The 17228-nt window shown below is 38.9% G+C and overlaps 1 long non-coding RNA gene across 3 annotated transcripts in view; it reads right to left on the bottom strand.

Annotated features, from left to right (window-relative positions):
• The window catches only part of LOC117605043 (uncharacterized), a 179215-nt gene that overhangs the window by 64435 nt on the left and 97552 nt on the right, over positions 1-17228 (bottom strand). For all 3 annotated transcript variants that reach the window (XR_004581563.2, XR_004581562.2, XR_013062796.1), the window contains exon 5: positions 9593-9661. This is a non-coding gene — a long non-coding RNA (uncharacterized LOC117605043). The remainder of the gene's footprint in view (positions 1-9592; positions 9662-17228) is intronic.

Raw genomic sequence — 17228 nt, 5'->3', positions numbered from 1 at the left:
TGCCGTTTCCTGTTCCTTGCACGCTCAAGAAAAGAAGCGATAAAAAGGAAAAGGGAAAGAAAGAGAAATAAGAAAATCGAAGAAAGAACGACGCCTTTCAGGAAAATAAAGCGTTCGAGTTACTTTGCACGAGGAAAGTAAATTTTTTTCCAAAATATTTGCTTTCAATTTCTCGAATATCTTTTCCGGGCACGAAAATCATCAGCTGGAAACAGAGAACCGTGAAAAGAAGAATTCACGGCGGGGAATGAAAAGAAGAATATCACGAATAAGAGAGAGAGAGTGAAATAAAGCGCAAGGGATGTATCCACGCATACCATTTTCCACGACATTGTCTTTTTCACGCTACAGCTTCGACAAAGGTCCTTCCTGAACTCACGACCAACCATTTTCCAGTTCAATTAGAAACCAGGGAATAAAACTGCTTTCTCCCTGATGCGAGATACACTGGCTGTAGAAAGTATTCCCACGGCAATTAATTTCAAACAATACTTCGTCTCATTCCGGAAAAAATTCAGATATATTTTCCAAAATCTTTTTAACTAATATTGTACAAAAAGGCATTGTTCATTAAATTAATATTTGATATACCAAAAATTTGATATTTGAAATTTCGCTATTCTGAATAAATAGAAGTTCAACGCATTGAAAATATGATTTGAAATATCATTTACTATTGTTGCTAAAATTGAAAGGTTAAAATTGTGAAATTTGAAAATGAACTTCTTCGCTATTTCTTCCTGTTTGTCGCGGCACTCTGATTTTATTACTCAAAATTGTTTATTGTATCGTATCCTATTGTGTGTCGAGGATCGTAGCAGGAGTGAGAAGGCAGCGATAACAATGGACCGCTCGACGATCAGCTCGTAACGTTAATCGTTATTGCGGTGAAAAGCAGGAGAGGGATCGCGTTTGAGAAACAACGAGACGAACGTCTCCAGAGGGATGATCGACTTTCCGTGGAAAAGCAAAATGATCCGCGAAACTGGGTTACGAGACACGTACATAGATCGTATTTCCTGGCGTGTTCCATTGTGCCGGTTCGCAAAAACGGGCAAGAAAACGCCCGGCACTTCGATCTTCCGTTCCCCTAACGATACTTTGAATCGTTCCTAGACCGACGTCTTCTTATTCGCGTGCACCCGACCTCCGCCTCCTTTTCTTCCTCTCTCGTTAAATATAGTCGACGATCGTCGAAACGGAACAGCCATTTTTCTGCCGGAACAATGGCCGCTGTATGATTGATCGATCGCCGTTCAACATTTCGCGAACATCCTCCGACGGACCGTATGCTAGTTTACAATTCGAAACTCCCGCGATTCAGCTGGTTAAATAAATTTCAAAAACACACGCTTTTGTTCCCGGCTGCGATTTGTCGGCGCTAACGAAACGCGAACGATCCATAGATGAAAGGGTGACTTTTTGTTTAAAAATGGCTTTCTCGTGATGAAATAATTGAAAAAGAAAAGAAGCAAGATTCTAAAATTAATTATTCATCATATTTTTAAAACTCTCATCCGTACACAATAAAAAAGAAAAAGAAATATTGAAATATGTACGACGATAAGAATTCCTAAAATGATTCAACAAAGATTGCAGTAAAACGAGATGGAATATTTCAAACCTCTCGGATGTCTCGGATAACGTTTAACGATAAATCTCCAGAGGAAAGGGAAGCGAAGAAAAACCGTTAACAAAGACAAAACAGTGAAAATTATCATTGTTCATTGATCAATGTAGAGCGATAAATGTAACCGGCACAAAACGTATCTTTCATCGTAACCATCAATTATCCACTCGAACAGTTGGAACTAAATGAAGCACGAACTCGCGATTTGGCATTTAAGGGGTTAAGGAGAGGAATAAAGTTTACAGCGAGCGTCGCGTCGGCCTCGTATAGCCTTCTGAAATCGGATCGATGAGAAACGCCCCCTTAAACGGCCCCTGGAATATGTAAATTGATAAACGGTCCGCTTGAAATTACCGAATCGTGTTTCCAGGGTGTTCGATTGGCCGGAAACCGATCCCCCGGATCGTTAAGACCGATTTTCACCGAGGACGGAGATATGGCTGGCTTGATCACTGCCACTTGGCTCAATGAATTAATTACAGTTAATTGGCAATTACCACCTTGCGCCGCCTCGCGACCCTGATAGCTTGGCGCAGTGACGCTGCGGAGGAAAATATATTTTCTCGGTAATGCAATCTTCACCCGTGCCGTTCCGTATTCTTTCACCCTCCTTCCCTGAATTCATTTAATAAAATGCTGAAACACCTTCCCCCCTTCGTTCGACGCCTTTCTCTCGGCTCTCTTCCTGTTCAACGAACGGCTATTAGGTTCGACAACGAGCAAACCGTATCGATACTTCGAATCTCACCGATACCACCAGCTTTATTTATAATCACTTTCATCGATGGAACCGCTTAATATAGCCACTATACCGTCCGTCCTGCCTCGGACCAAACGACGACGAAGGCTTATCTCTTCGAGCTACCAAGAAATTCAGGCTAAGGGATGAATTGCGTAATTTCGAATTATTTCTGTTACCGTACCGTTAATGAAACGATCTTTTCTTTATTTTATTTTATATTAGGGCAATGTATAATTATTACTTGTTAAAAGTTACATGGGTACTGCTTTGTACACTCGCGATTAAACATGGCTTCCTTATGGGAAAAAGCGATATAGACAAAATAGAATTATTAAGAATTTTAATTTTGATGATATTAATATTAAAAGCGATTTAGGAAAAAATAATATGATTTTTAATTATTAAATATGCATTATCATTCTCCTCGGAAATGCCCATGGGAAATGGTGGGAACCACCACGATCCTTCAGGAAGCTGGTTTTGATCGCTAGATCGATCTACTCCAAAGACTTTACGTTTTAAATTTTAAATACATAGAAATTATGGAACGTATTCTACGGGGAATATAAGTTACGTGCCATATGCAAATGTGACCGAAATCATTCTATCCTAAACCTCTGAAACAGCTGAGACAATAATATACTAAATAAGTATAATTCTTGAACGCAAGCAAGTGTGCAAATTTCAAGCGAGTGTACTTGAAGCAGAGTACTTTGCAACGAAAAGCTTGAAAATAAAATAAAGTTCGCCGAGAATTAACACAGCGTAAACACATGTGCGGAAATTATGTATAAAAATATTCTAAAAATTATAAGAAAGATTTTCTCGAATGCGATGAATTACAGAAGAAGATACAAATTGAAATAATTTGGTTAGCAACAAATAATCGGGAACGCAAATTTATTCGAGGAAGTATAAAAGAGCGTTTGTAATTTTATCGAGCCAATTGAAAGAAAATTTTTAATTAGAGCGATATCGTCGGAGTCAACTACGTGCAATTTTCACGACGTGACTTTTTATTTTTCAGCTTGCACTCGAGGCAACGCATCAACTAAAAAAAAATGAAGAAAATATGAGCTCTCTCGAAAGTATTAATTTGCTGGCTTTTTCTTAATTGAGCAAACCAATTAATGTTCGTTTAGAATTTTTTACCCGTCTCGTGTAACTGATATCACAATCGACCTACGTAAATTTCAAATTTCAACTGAAACAAAACGCGGAGCGCAAAAGAATAAAAATGATTGTTTCATATAATTAATTGTATTTCGATTCCTTTCGCGTGCGGTATACCGTTTTGTATAGAGTATTTTTCCCGAAAGAATAGTATTAAATTTTCGGATGACGATCGCGTGCGTCGAATCTGAATCGCACAAATAAACGGATTCGATTCTCGTTTATTCGCGAAACGAGCTATTCAATGCGATAAAGCTATGGGACTTTATCGCCGGCGCAAAGCAGAATTCTCCAAAGCCAAACGTTTGTCATGAAAATCGACAAAAAATATTGCAACCTTATAAAAACATCCACGTTTAACGCGTTGACTGCCGTTCGAGATTTATTTAAAAAAAAAATAAATTTAAATTGCATTTAATAATATAAAATTGCGATCATAATATATGTATTTTATTTAATAAATGTTTACCAAATTGATTCTGTATTTTTGTTATTACACCTTTTTAATTCCTATTTCAAACTTAAATATTTTTCCCCGCTTTCATGGACTTGAAATAGGCGCTAAAATTTGATAATAATAACGATAATTTGAATAACTGAAGTTTCTATGAATAGTAATAAATCTTCAATTAGAATTAATAAATATATGACACAATAAATTTACATATATTCATCCAAGGCTATTTAAACGAACCGACCCTTCGAAGCCAAGAAACGAAACTCAGACATGAGTGTAATTAATTAACATTCGAGATTCGATCGAGCAGGGTGAGGGCAGGGGGGTGTTACAGTTAATTATCATGGCCGCGATAATCTGGAACTAGCGACAAAGCGAAGCGGATAAGATGGCTCTCTAGCGAGCCACTATACGAACATTACGATTGATCGAGTCTGTTAATGGAGTATCAGACACCATGAGCATAATTCCGTTAATTGCTAGCACATGTTCATTTGCACGCGCGACGACTTTGCCTGGTTGGATTAATTAACCGCGTTACACTCAGCGACTTCTAGCCAGTACCTTCCTCTTGCCTTTAATACTTGATGGAGGGTCCACGGGAAATTTACGGGGTTTAATGTTTGATTAATTTCCCGAGCGACTCCGCTTCCTAGCCGTCTCTAACGTTGCCAGTCTTCTAACAACTCAGGGTTTTAGTGGCGCGTTAATTACTGACCCAAGAAGGTTTGCCAGCATTGTTTTCACAACTCGGTAAACTGTTGTCGATTTTGTTTACCTTCAACGTGCTTATATACACAAACATCCTATATTATTTAAAGTTAATCGTTAAAATTATTAATCATTTCGTCGATTTTATTAAATGTAAAAAATTTTGTCATAAAAGTGTTGCAAAATATTAGCTGTACATTCGTGATCAAATCATCCTTCCCTGTAGACATCCGGAGGGGAACTGACGTAGGGGAGATGTCCCCTAATATATAGAGTCTGAGGTACTATCACTTGCGGGTAAACGCTTACGCGGGAAAATTTAAGTTTGATATATTGTAATAAAAATACCAAATTAATTTGTACATCTAATACCCCTTACGACACATCGATTTGAAGTTTAAGACCGAATAAAAATTAATTTTTTAAATAAAATACTGTTAACTATAAATTACAATAAACACAGAAAGTCTGGTGATCTCGATTGAAACGTAACAACACCTTTTTCTCTCTTCGAGGCTACCAATCTCAGTTACAAAGCGAGTGATCTCATTACAGTTAAAACGTATCCCGTTACATATGTACACGGTTAAGGTGTTAGGAAGGATTGATTCGCGTTCAAAGAGCGACGATGCATCGCGTCATTAAACCCACAGTCTAATTTACTTTCCCCTTTGGTGTTCCTTTCATTTACCTTTCCTTCTGCGGGCCAGCGTAGTCTAACGCGAATCTAAATTAAATCCTCCTGTGAAAAGGTGTACACAAGCGGAGGACAGGTGAATGAAGGTGGAGGAGCAAACGTGTAAGCTTCACATTAACCGCAACCACCACATTGTGCGCGTCACTCGTTGCACACTCGTTAAGCGTGTTGCCGGTACGCGGTCGCGCAGAATGTTGCGATTCAACCACGCCAAGAAGCCATGAATAAGCTGTATTATACTTAGGAAGGTAACTGAGAGCCTCTGTATTAACGCCTCGTAGTTGGAAAAGTCATCGGCTTAACGCTGGATGAGACAACGAACGTTCGTCTACCAGCCATCCCGTTTATTTCATTTTATTTCTATTTCAATGCCGTGATCGTATCGCGACGATGCTCGTCGACATTCCGACGATCGCGATGAATTTTTGCCGTCGAACCGGTGAAACGGCTCTGTTTCAATCGTACCAAGCCGGATGAATGAACGTTTCAGAGACGAGGATCGAATGAATGCAGAGGTTTTTAACGTGGGTCGCGGCCAATGTAAATGGAAAACAGCGTGGAGGGAAATGGTTCTGGTTTCTGGCGAGTGTCACTTACCGAGTCTCGGTGCTTCCCTTTAATTTCCTCGAGAATTTCGTGAAAGAAATACGACGAGAAGTTTCGAGCGTATCGTATTTTTAAAGGACATCATTTTTCCCTTCAGTTAATTAACGATTTGGCAACGAAATTCTATTTAATTAATTTTGGTAAATGCTGAGACACATTTTTATTTATAAGAAGAGGATTCTATTTTATTTGATTGCTCGATAGTTTCAGAGATATTGAACTATCTGCTATATGTTGTATACTTTTTAACGTTCCTGTACGCCTGCGACTATTAGCTGGGTAAATAATCGCGCGAATTTCTATTTCGCATAGCGGTCATGCAAAATTGCGGGCTAAAATGGCATCGTTCCAGCTCATTGCGTTGAATTATGCGTCGTTGGATCGCGCCACCCTCGGAGCCCGTACGGTGTTACAAAATTAAATAATTACAGGAATCGTCGTGACGAATGCTCGCCAAGGGGGCCAGAACCTTAACGATTTTCCTGAATGTTCCAGAGAATCTACACGAACGAGTATTCAACAAAAATGTTTCTATTATCCAGGCGTTAACGCGGTTACTGTCATGAGATCAGCTTCAAATATTATAAAATTTAATTATTAGGAACATAGACTAAAAACTAAATATTAATCAAAAATAAAAACCTAAAATTTGGAAAGATTTTCTAATTGAAAAAAAAATTTCTATTTCTAATTTCTGTAAAAATTATTGAAAATTGATTGAAAAATAAAATTCAAATGAGACGCTGAAAAACAGGAGAAAATCTAAAAATCAGGTTCTTGAAATCTATAGTTTCACGAGAAGTTCGCTTTCGAGACCTATCACCAAGCTGTCCAATAAACTGAAAGTTCAATTCGCTTTCCTGACGTCTTAAATTTATAAAAGAAGGAAATTTCCAAGTTGCTAGCCCTCAGCAGTTTTCTGAAAAGAATTTCCCTCGGTGACGACGATCTACGGTTCGAGGGTACCGTCTTAAAAATCAAGAATTATTCGAGAACGTAATTAAGATTTCGGATAAAAGAAGAACAGCCTCGTAATTATGATATGGAAATGATAACTCATCTCCGTTCCATTTGTCTGATCAATTATTGACCTTATTTCAAAGTTACTCCCTCATTCCGCTTGTCTGATCATCTGCACATTAAATCTACTTCTCCCGCTTCCCAAAACGATCTTATTTCCTTTGGTAATATTTCAAGCATCAATCTTCGTTTTTACTCGATAATCCCTTTACTATAACGATTTTTAAAATCTACTAGAAAGAGTAAAAGGGAATAAACTAATCCTTAGCGAACTTTCACCGTTCCGCACGGTACGGGATTATCTCCGACGTTGAACTTCGAGATTTATTGCAATTTATTTAGACAAAATAAAACTCGGAAGTTGAGGAACGGAAACATATTAAATTAGCAATTAAATTGCTAACGATGTTTAGCTCCTCTGGAACGATGTTTATTTTAATTAAAAATTGTTACTCGTTTAATTGAGATAATTCTACAATGAAAGGATTTGAAATAATTTAACCCTTTACAAATACTTTGACAAACAACGTAACGATTATTCTTTCTATGTGTCGATAAAATTACAAATAGAAATTATCCTCGGAATACGAATTTAAATCAAGAAAAAATAAAATCCAAACCCTCCTGCGCGATGGATTGAAAAAAATTCTTAAAGGGTTAAATCACCCGCATGAAATGCCAGAAGCCTCTTCAAAGGCTCCTGCACCGCGAAATCGGATAGTTTCAAGAATCATAACGATGATCGTCAAAGGGAATCGCAGTTTCCGCGATTGATGCGCTATCGCTTCGTGGAAAACCCTTGATTCCAAGGGATACGAACATCCGAGCCCGTCAAATCGCAAAGAATCCTGCTCTTTGTCACCGCCTTTCGAGGACTTTTCAGATTACCATTAGCCCCCTTTCCGGGACGAATCAAAAGGCATAATTCGGTAATGCTCTCTTTAGATCGGACGAAGCAATGGTAGCGTGTAAACTCGGCCGACTGTTCGTGCAAAGCCCCCCTCCGAAAGAATACGCGTCGACTGTTAACAAAGTTTTAATTAATTTCACGTCAAAGGACGTCCGTTGTCAGACAGCAACCGTGTTACGTGTGACGTCGGGTCAAGGCTCGAAGTTTCTTTATATTTGCCCGGGGTGGAGGCCTCGAAAGATCAAAGTTTTTTTTTTTTTCGTCATCCCTGGCCAAGAATACTTGGTCGATTGTTTCGAGTTTTGGGTAAAAGAAACTTTAATGTCACGGGAGTGGTCGGATCTACTGGAATAATTAAGAAGAAACGATAGAAAAGTCAACCTCGATATGGGAAATATTTCCATTCATAAGGTGATAGAAATAAAAATTAATTGAAAGAAAAATCGAATAGCTTTTGATGCTCTATTTGAATATCAAAAGCTCCCTCTGTATCTTCTATCATCGAACAAAGTTCGCGCCAAACTATTAGAACATTTCGACCCAATTGTACATTTCCCATAACCTGAGATCGCAGCAAACGAGACCGGCAAACACGGTTGATCCTCAATAAAGTCGTCAGTTTTGAAATAACCGGAGGATTGTTCTCTCACAACTTTCCAACAGAATCCTCAGCCCAGTTCCATCGAGCCCGAAACTCAAACGACGTACAATTCACAGATACGACAGCTTCACCCAAAGTCCCCCGGTAATCCTTCGTTCAATCGTTCGCCTCTATAGCCGGCCGCTATTATGGCCATTAATCGTACGTGTACAATCCGTGGATCCTGGATCCCTGCCTAGTCGAGGACAGGATCTCGGGGAATATCGGTAGTGTCGATAATACATTTGCCAGCCCGTCTATACAACGGAACGTAAGCCGAAACTTTCGATTGACTCGACCAAGTCGCCCGCAGCTATGGGATCGAAATAAAGCGCTGTTGCACGGCTTTCGAGAACCGGCTGCTTTCGACCGGGGCGGGAAGGAAGAGGTAAACGGTGGCTGAGACTTAAATCAATTCGATGCATTCACGCTCGAATACCTGGTAGATATATTATGTACCCTATTATCGGGAAAAGCAATCCACCGAATATCGGCGGGCTTCGCGAAACGGAAACTCGATTTCCCTAATCGAGTAACAGTTAGTTAACCGCGTCCCTTCCGTGTTTCGAAAATCTCGCGAAATTACTGAATATCGCGAACAGAACGATGATATCCAAGATTTTTATAACAATTTTCCACGTTATTGAGTTTTGTAAATAGTAAATAATTTTCCTTACATTTACTTCAGCAATTCTATGAATTTCGATATTTATTCTAAAAGCTTGGAAGAACATCTTTACTGTGCTGTGAACGAGCAAGGAATGAAACCTCCTGAAAATGCACGCAGAAAACTGGCGCCCACTTTCAGAAGGAAAAATAACGGCCCCGAGCCTTTCAATGTATTTATTACTAAATCAGACCTTTAGGTCTGGTACGGCTCGAAACCCATCAACTCTGGTGACAGAGCTAGACCTTTGTCTGATGGTCAGTGTCCCTCAACGTAAAGATTCGTTTTTGTATGCAGATAATAATATTATTCCAACAGTATTATTATATTCTTACTTACATATCTGCAGATACACACATCCAGCTTTTTAGCGCTGTAGAACTTCAAATTCCAGGTCTCTTATATTTCCTGAAACAAACAGAAAGCTGATATCAGTAAAAGAGTTTCTATAAAAAAAATTATATTTGTACAAACTTCAGCAGTCTATTGATAACCCTTCGCTTTCACTTCCAAAGACCAAACTTAAATTCAAAAATTTAGCAAAAGAAAAATGCAAATCTGTACTTCTAATTAACCCTTGAACAAAAATAAAATATATAATTTTAAAACAGGATAGTTTCATGTATAAAATACTTGTGACTCTCTCCATGGTCCGTCGTCCAAGAGTTAACAGAAACTGTTCATGCATAATATCAGATCGTGACCAAGAAATATCGCTTCCCGAACCGCTATAAAGTGACGTGATTCCGCCGAAGTTTCCGAAGATTCGATAATGAATTTACAAAGCACCGCAGGAATAGTATCTGTCGTTCGATCGTCATGAAAAGCGAAGATGGGGTTGACAGGCGGTTGCCGAGTCACGGTGAACGAGCGAAATGCTGAGCGGGATAGGTCGGATTCGAAGGAAAACAGAGGATCCCGCGGAAAAATCCCGAGGCGAGATCGTGAACGAGAAAGTCGCGCGCTGGTCGCTGGCACGTTGCATCGACTGAATAATAAATACCCCGAGTCCGGGCACTGCGACCCCGAGAGTGGTCACAGATGCGCTAGGCTTAGGGATGCACTTTACTGCAGTGCAGTGCCGAGCCGTTGCACGCCGCTGTACGCCGCGTTCCTCTATAATGCAACGTATGTACCGTAAACCAGCTCTTAAGTATCCACCTTTCGAGGCTTTACTTTTTCTGCTTGACGAGATCGTTTCGATTCCGCTCTCGTCGAACGTCTTTCGATACTGTCTACGAGCTACCATCTACTTTCTTTTTCATACTCGAAACGTGTTCGTATAGATCTTTGCGGCTGATAGCAAAGCAGTGTTTCATAACCCCTCTATCTATTATCCATAATTTCATTTGCGTTCTTTATAAATGTACCCTAAGTTAAACTGCGCAGAGTCCTTATTGAATCGATGGAACAACAGCGAAAACAAAAAGTACACTTAAACCCCTCGATTATTATTCAAACACTCGATGTTTTTCTGTAACAAAGAAATTACTTGACCACTGTTTCCCTCGGTCATGATGAATCGTTCACTTTTATCGTGCAATTCGCTGAATATGAAATTAGAAAGCGGCCTGAACGAACGTTAGCGATCACGAAATATTGTGATTCCGATGGACGGTAAAATGAATTTAATTTACATACAATATAGTCCCGGAACGTACCGCGCGACACCGGCAATGTAAAATGTAAAAATGTAAAATTGGGATTAAATGAAAATTTTTTCCATTTTGCTCGACGACCAGTGATACTATGAATTTGATTCGATCAGATAATTAAGAAATGAAAAAATGTATGTAAAAAAAAATTTTTTTTTTCCAATAATCCTATCATCCGTAATAGATATCTCGAGTACGATAAACATTTCACGCTAATACTCTGCTGAAATCCCATCGAAAAGCATAGAAAAATGCAACGTGTGCCGGGAAAACGGAATTTTCAACGTGAAATTTCGTTCGGTGCGGTGTTACAATAGGCGAGCGTTGTTCGCTCACGGCCGCAAGGTAATCCGATGGCATTTTCGTGGTAGCTAACTTCGCGACAGGTAAGAAGCTTAAAACGCTACCGCCTGTATGCACCGTGCACACAATGTACAACACAACACGAACACGTTTTGACGAGTTTCGTGCGCCGAGATATCACGCGATAAAGCAACGTCGAATCGCCTAGTCGAGTCGAAAGTAGACTTCAGTCGTGATCAAACGTAAAAAGAATCCTTGAAAGAAGCCGAAAGCTTTGACATTTAAAAAAAACATCATTGAATATTTCCATGAATCTATGATCGATTGAAAAGAAAACAATATGGACTTTTATGATCTTTTCAATTCATTTTCCTTTGGAAAATAAAGTTTAGATGTGCTCTATCATTGGTGCGTGATGTTCTTTAAGAAAAGCGAAAAGATCAATAAGAATCGAATAGACAATTGATCGAGTTTCCTTCGTCGTATCCTTCTTCCCCATTTAATTATCGTTCAACCACCGATTACGTTCGCCGCTTTCCACTCGCAAGCTCTAACGACGATCAGTTACCGATATTCTCCATTTAATACTGGAAATTACCAAGTTTCCAACCCCCTTCCCCGCTCTGTTGGTTCATTTTTCATCGTTTAATAGAGATACTACCCTACACCCGGTTATAATGTTTCATGAATTTTCAATACATTAATTATGCATGCTCTTGCACTCCCATTAACCCGTTCGTGACCAGCTTCTTATTACAAGACCATCCACTGCAGCTACGATTTCTCCTATTTAAACTTTAATTATTTAGGATACAAATAGTTGATTTGCAAATTTCAGCTTCAAGGATTATAAGGATAAAGACGACGGATTCGACACACGGTACTTGGGCTTCTAAATTAACATTTTTAACTCTCGTTCCACCAGTATTATTTTCCCGCATTAATAATAATTAGGAAAATGATAACCTACACTTAATTTGCACATATTCTACATATAGAATTTAGTAACTGATATTCGGCCTGATATTCAATGATGAACCATAATGTCTTAAAGGGGTTAAGAGGTAGATCCTGGCAATAAATCGTAACCCTTTTCTGCGAAGAAGGCTCTCGATCGTCGTGGATCGATTTTCATCGCTAGTGACGATGACTGAAACGATTGAGACCGTTCGAGCAGACGAAGGTCGAAGACGAAACGATGGTGAAGAGAGGGGACAAAAGACACGAGCACAGGGGGCTCGAAGCAAAGGTAGACGCGGTAAGGGGATGGGTTACCTTATCGGACGAGCCGACGAGCCGTGAAATCGATAGCTCGATACTTTGCGCCGCGCCGTCGCGAGCGGCCTCGTTCCGGCGTGAAATCTTTCTAACGAGTTTCCGCGTTTTCTGAAACCATCCCTCCCCTATCACCTCTACCCGGTGCCGCGATCCACCGCGAATTTCCTTCGATACTTTTCCGACCGATCCGTTTCCTCGACTTCTCAACTTCTACGCTCCTTTCCGCGGCTTGTCGCGCGATTGTGCGCGCGTTTTCCGTCATGAAAACGGTATACAGCGGGGCGGTGAGTTGAAAAACGCGATTCGAGAATCACCAAGTGGTTCGAGAAATTGAAAATTACTCTCCGAGTGGAAGAGCCAGATTGAAGTTAATCCATTTTCACCACTGATTTTTGAAATATTACAGTTCAATTTGTCAGTACCTTATAGTATTTAATTAGAAGAGTAGTTGAAATTTGTTTTCTAAAGTATTTGTAAACTTTGAAAATTTTGAACTTTGAAAACTTCAAATTTATACTAATTATAATGTGTTGTATTTGATACACTATAGTGCTATGCAAATAGGGGCTATACAAGTATAAAAATTATTACAATAATCACAGTGTGTGATTATAAAAATATAGGAAAAAGAATGACGAGGTAGAGAAGTAAACACGTAGCGATTCCTCTAACGTAAGTGGAACAATCAATCATAAGATGCGATGTCTGACCTATTGCAGGGTTATACTACTGCCACTGCTTATCACTCACTGCCAGTTTATACTGTACTTATGATATCAAAAAATATTAGTTATGAATGAAATTTCTATATCAAAAGTTTCAAAATAAAACACTTAATATTTCAAACTAGATGAAAAATAAAGAATTAGAAGAAGACTGAAATTTTTTGTATATCCAATTTGAATTCAAGAAATTACAATTTCTTTCCTTTTCCATGTCAAGTGATATATCCTCCTTAATTAAATTAATTATTTCCCTTACAAAAACGATACAAACTACAAAACACATTTCTATATTTCCATATTTCTATCGTCAAATATTTGAAAGTGCCCACAGTGTACGAAAGTTGTTGATAAATATCCGAAATAGCAGGGTAATGGTCGAGGCGTTTAGCGAAGTTGAAAACTGTTCAATAATCCATGAAGTCCGGCAAGCTAAACGAAAACTGCAAGAGTAAAGAGTTTCCAGGCCGGCCACCAGTGAAATTTCCTCTTTCCAATTTTCCACCAGCCAACTAGTCGCTACATCGAGCTCGTTAGCCACCGCTCTCTCTCCCTTTTTTTTTTTTTTTTTATCATCCCGCTCGACGCTGGATTTCTTAATTGAGCTTCGAGAAAAAGGTCGGAAGTTGCTTATCCAGTTTTCAATTTCCTGTTATCAGACTCGGCCGTTGCCAGGATAAAGGAAGGACTAACTTACTACGCGATAATCGGTCGGAATCTTGATTGTCTAGGGAATCGCGAATATCCATTTCCGATAGTAACGTCCAAGAGGACTTTCGAGTGGCGTGGTAAGAAGCACGCTACCCGTCCACCGATCGTTCATCGATAAGGAGCCTCGATAAGACGGCTGATAAAACGGCGCCAATTGTAACTGGACGCGAACGTTTCGTGAACGTTTCGAACGGAAACACGCGTCAAACTTGAAAGCAGATTTCTCGTTAACGAGAAAGGCTTATTCTATTCTAATGTTGTATAGAAATATTTATCAAAACTTGCCTATCAAACTTTATTATCTATAAGAAATCTTTGATAAATTTATTTTAATACAAAAGGGTAAAAGTTATGAACTCTGACATATTAATTTCCATGAGTTGAATAACAATGCTATATGATTAAAAAAAAAGAAAAAAAATTTGAATAATTTGAATAGTCCTTTATCTCAAGATAATCTTACCGACTTCAAGGCCTAGATCGAACAACTTAACCAGGACACAGCATGAGGCCATGTAATCAGAATAAAGATACCCAAATAGCCTGGTTACCAAGAATTTCTAAATCACGAATCAACGGTATTAATCATTCTCGAAACTGGTAGCAGTGATTTCAATGTAACTCTAAAATAATCCCCTTTGGACACGATCCACTTCTGTCAAGGAGAGAAAGGCAGACAAAGAAATTGGCTGATCATAATAAAGTGTAAGAAGTGATCGATGAGTCGTGACAAGAAGAGTATCCTGTTACATCTGCATGTTAAGGGGATACTCTGGACGCGCCTAGGGCGGAAGTATTCAGAGCTCGGAGAATGCAACAGGCACGACAAGGCTAGGCATAGATAGTGTTCTATATCTATAGCGGTTGCTTGGTCGGTCGGTCGGTCGGCCGATCGGCACCTGGCTCGAATCGCAACGATGATTTTCCAGCCTCCGAGCCCATCCCCTTTTTCGTTTGCTTTTCTTTCCCCAGGGCGTGGCGCTCAACAGGCTTGGCGAGCAGCCAACTTTCTGCTTTTCTCCATCCCTATATCTCTTTCTTCCACCCTCGCAACCTCTATACTCAGCCCTGTTCTCCTTCCGTTTTCCTTCCACCGAGCCTGACTACAACAACGAGGCAGAAAGGATGAAAGAGCTAAGGGTGCACCAACACTATCGACCCTTTTCTCCCTAACACACGTACACGGACATACCGTTATTCGTATCATATCAAGTGTGTATATGTGTTTGTGTCACATATACAGACGGATCTTGGTTGGATCTATTGCCGGACTCTAACTCGCATTGGATACATCCGGATGTATTTATGCGCGCATTTACGTGCGGTCGCCCGAAAGCCGCACGGCCACTAACTTCCTGTTACTCGCGTGGCTTCTGTCTTCCTATCTGTCCGTGTACCAGCCTGGGATTGCGAGATATACCGAATAATAAGTATTTGTTCAACGGTGAAATATATATGGGGTGTCGGTAAAGTTCGGTGAATAGCATTATAATTGTCAATGAACGTGCTATGCAAATACGGGGTATTACAAACAAAGTTGGGCATTATTTCGAATAATCTTCCGATACATATTTTGAATAAAATGAAAATATTTGAAGATAATATTTTAATGAAAATTTATTTATGGATCTTTGAATAAAAATCTTGAATATAATTAAATTATTTGAAAATAGTGATTAATTTTCAATTTAAAGTCACTTTCGTTTTAAATAAAATTTGATTTGTCCTGCTATTTTCAAATAACTATTATAATTGAATTTTTAATTATTCGAATGAATAATTTATTTCTTATTTCCTTTGAAATAATGCTCAATTCTTATTACAAGCAGGATCTACATAACAGCATGAAATGACTACTTTTTTAACTGTTACCTAAGAATTAATTAATAACACTAATTTCTGTCAATGAATCACCCGGTGTGTCTTCGAATGTGTTAATAATTGAGATATAAGCAAAGAGGCTTACTTAAGGATGAAATGGCATAAAAATGAATTTTTTTAGGGGGTTGTACGCGTGTAACATTATCACGGCGAAATACGAGCCCCTGCACAGAGGAGGGAGCCTATTTTCCGCCTGAAGCATGCCACTTCCGCGTGGCACGACGCGAGCGTTATTATCGTAAAGCGTGCTTTTTACGCGGGATAATTTCGAGGGAAGATTTCCAGCTGTGTGTTTATTATTTTGTTGGGAGAATGAAGGCTCGTTGTGGTAGATTGGTGGTAAGCTTCGTCACGATGGAATTTGTTATTTCATCCGGACAGGTGTGTGCCTTTACTCGGGAATCTTGAAAACGTTGGAGAAGAGAAGACACCAGGAGGAATGTTAATGGAAAAGTTTCCAACGACTGTACACGAGGAAATGAAGCTGCGACGGTCCGACTTTCAGGAGAATTAGCGACCCGATGGTGCATTCTAATTTCTCTATTCTTCTCAAGACGATATTCATTTTTAAGTAGTCCTTCGACTCTACTAAATACTCGAGGCACTCGCGAACGATAAATACTGCATAAGACGCGAACTTGTAAGTTTCTTGAGTTAAAGGGTTAGCTTAATCCCTCTGTAACTGTTTAAGAATTGAACATTCATCTGACTGAGACAAGTGTATAAGGGAAAATTAACTAGACAGCAGATTAACCTAATTAATGTAAAAGAGAAGGCTCCTGTTACTCTAGCTCCAACAGTAATAGAATATTTAATTTTAATACACAGCTGAATGAAGGGATGCTCATTATAATTGTAATAAATGCAACTTGAATACTTCTGTAAATTTTATCATCTTTTATTATAATAAAAAATGTGTTATTTTAAACAGATATTCTTTGAAAATGTTTCCTGCATAATGCATAAAGGTTTCTAAAAATATTTCATATGTATCTTGCTTGTAAATATACTGATACGAGTACTTTCATACAACCAACGTATCTTTTCCTATTAATTTTCTTTTTTATTTACTACCACACATTCATTTCAAAATATATTATCCTTTAAGATGGTGTTTATTCTACAAATTTTGCTCTAATTTATTTCATTTATCGCGAGTGTACAAGGGTTGACGGTGGATGACTATAATCAACCCTTATTAGCAAAAGGGTTGATAGAAATTCTTAGAGTTCATTTTCGGCTGGTATACGAATGTACTCCCCTAAATTTCTAATCAAACGACGTAAAAGCAACAATCTGTCTGGTCATAAAGAACTGAACCTAGCAGAAGGGTGTCGTTAAATGTGTTGCAGGCGCGATTCAAGCCTTCCTCGTCAACTTATCTACTCGTTCATCGGTTGCTTGCATAATAGATAATAGAACGAC

Source organism: Osmia lignaria, chromosome 9 (assembly GCF_051020975.1).
Source record: "Osmia lignaria lignaria isolate PbOS001 chromosome 9, iyOsmLign1, whole genome shotgun sequence".
Classification (NCBI taxonomy): Eukaryota; Metazoa; Arthropoda; class Insecta; order Hymenoptera; family Megachilidae; genus Osmia; species Osmia lignaria.
The sequence above is the reverse complement of the archived record's forward strand: the minus strand, read 5'-3'. Positions and strand labels throughout refer to the sequence as shown.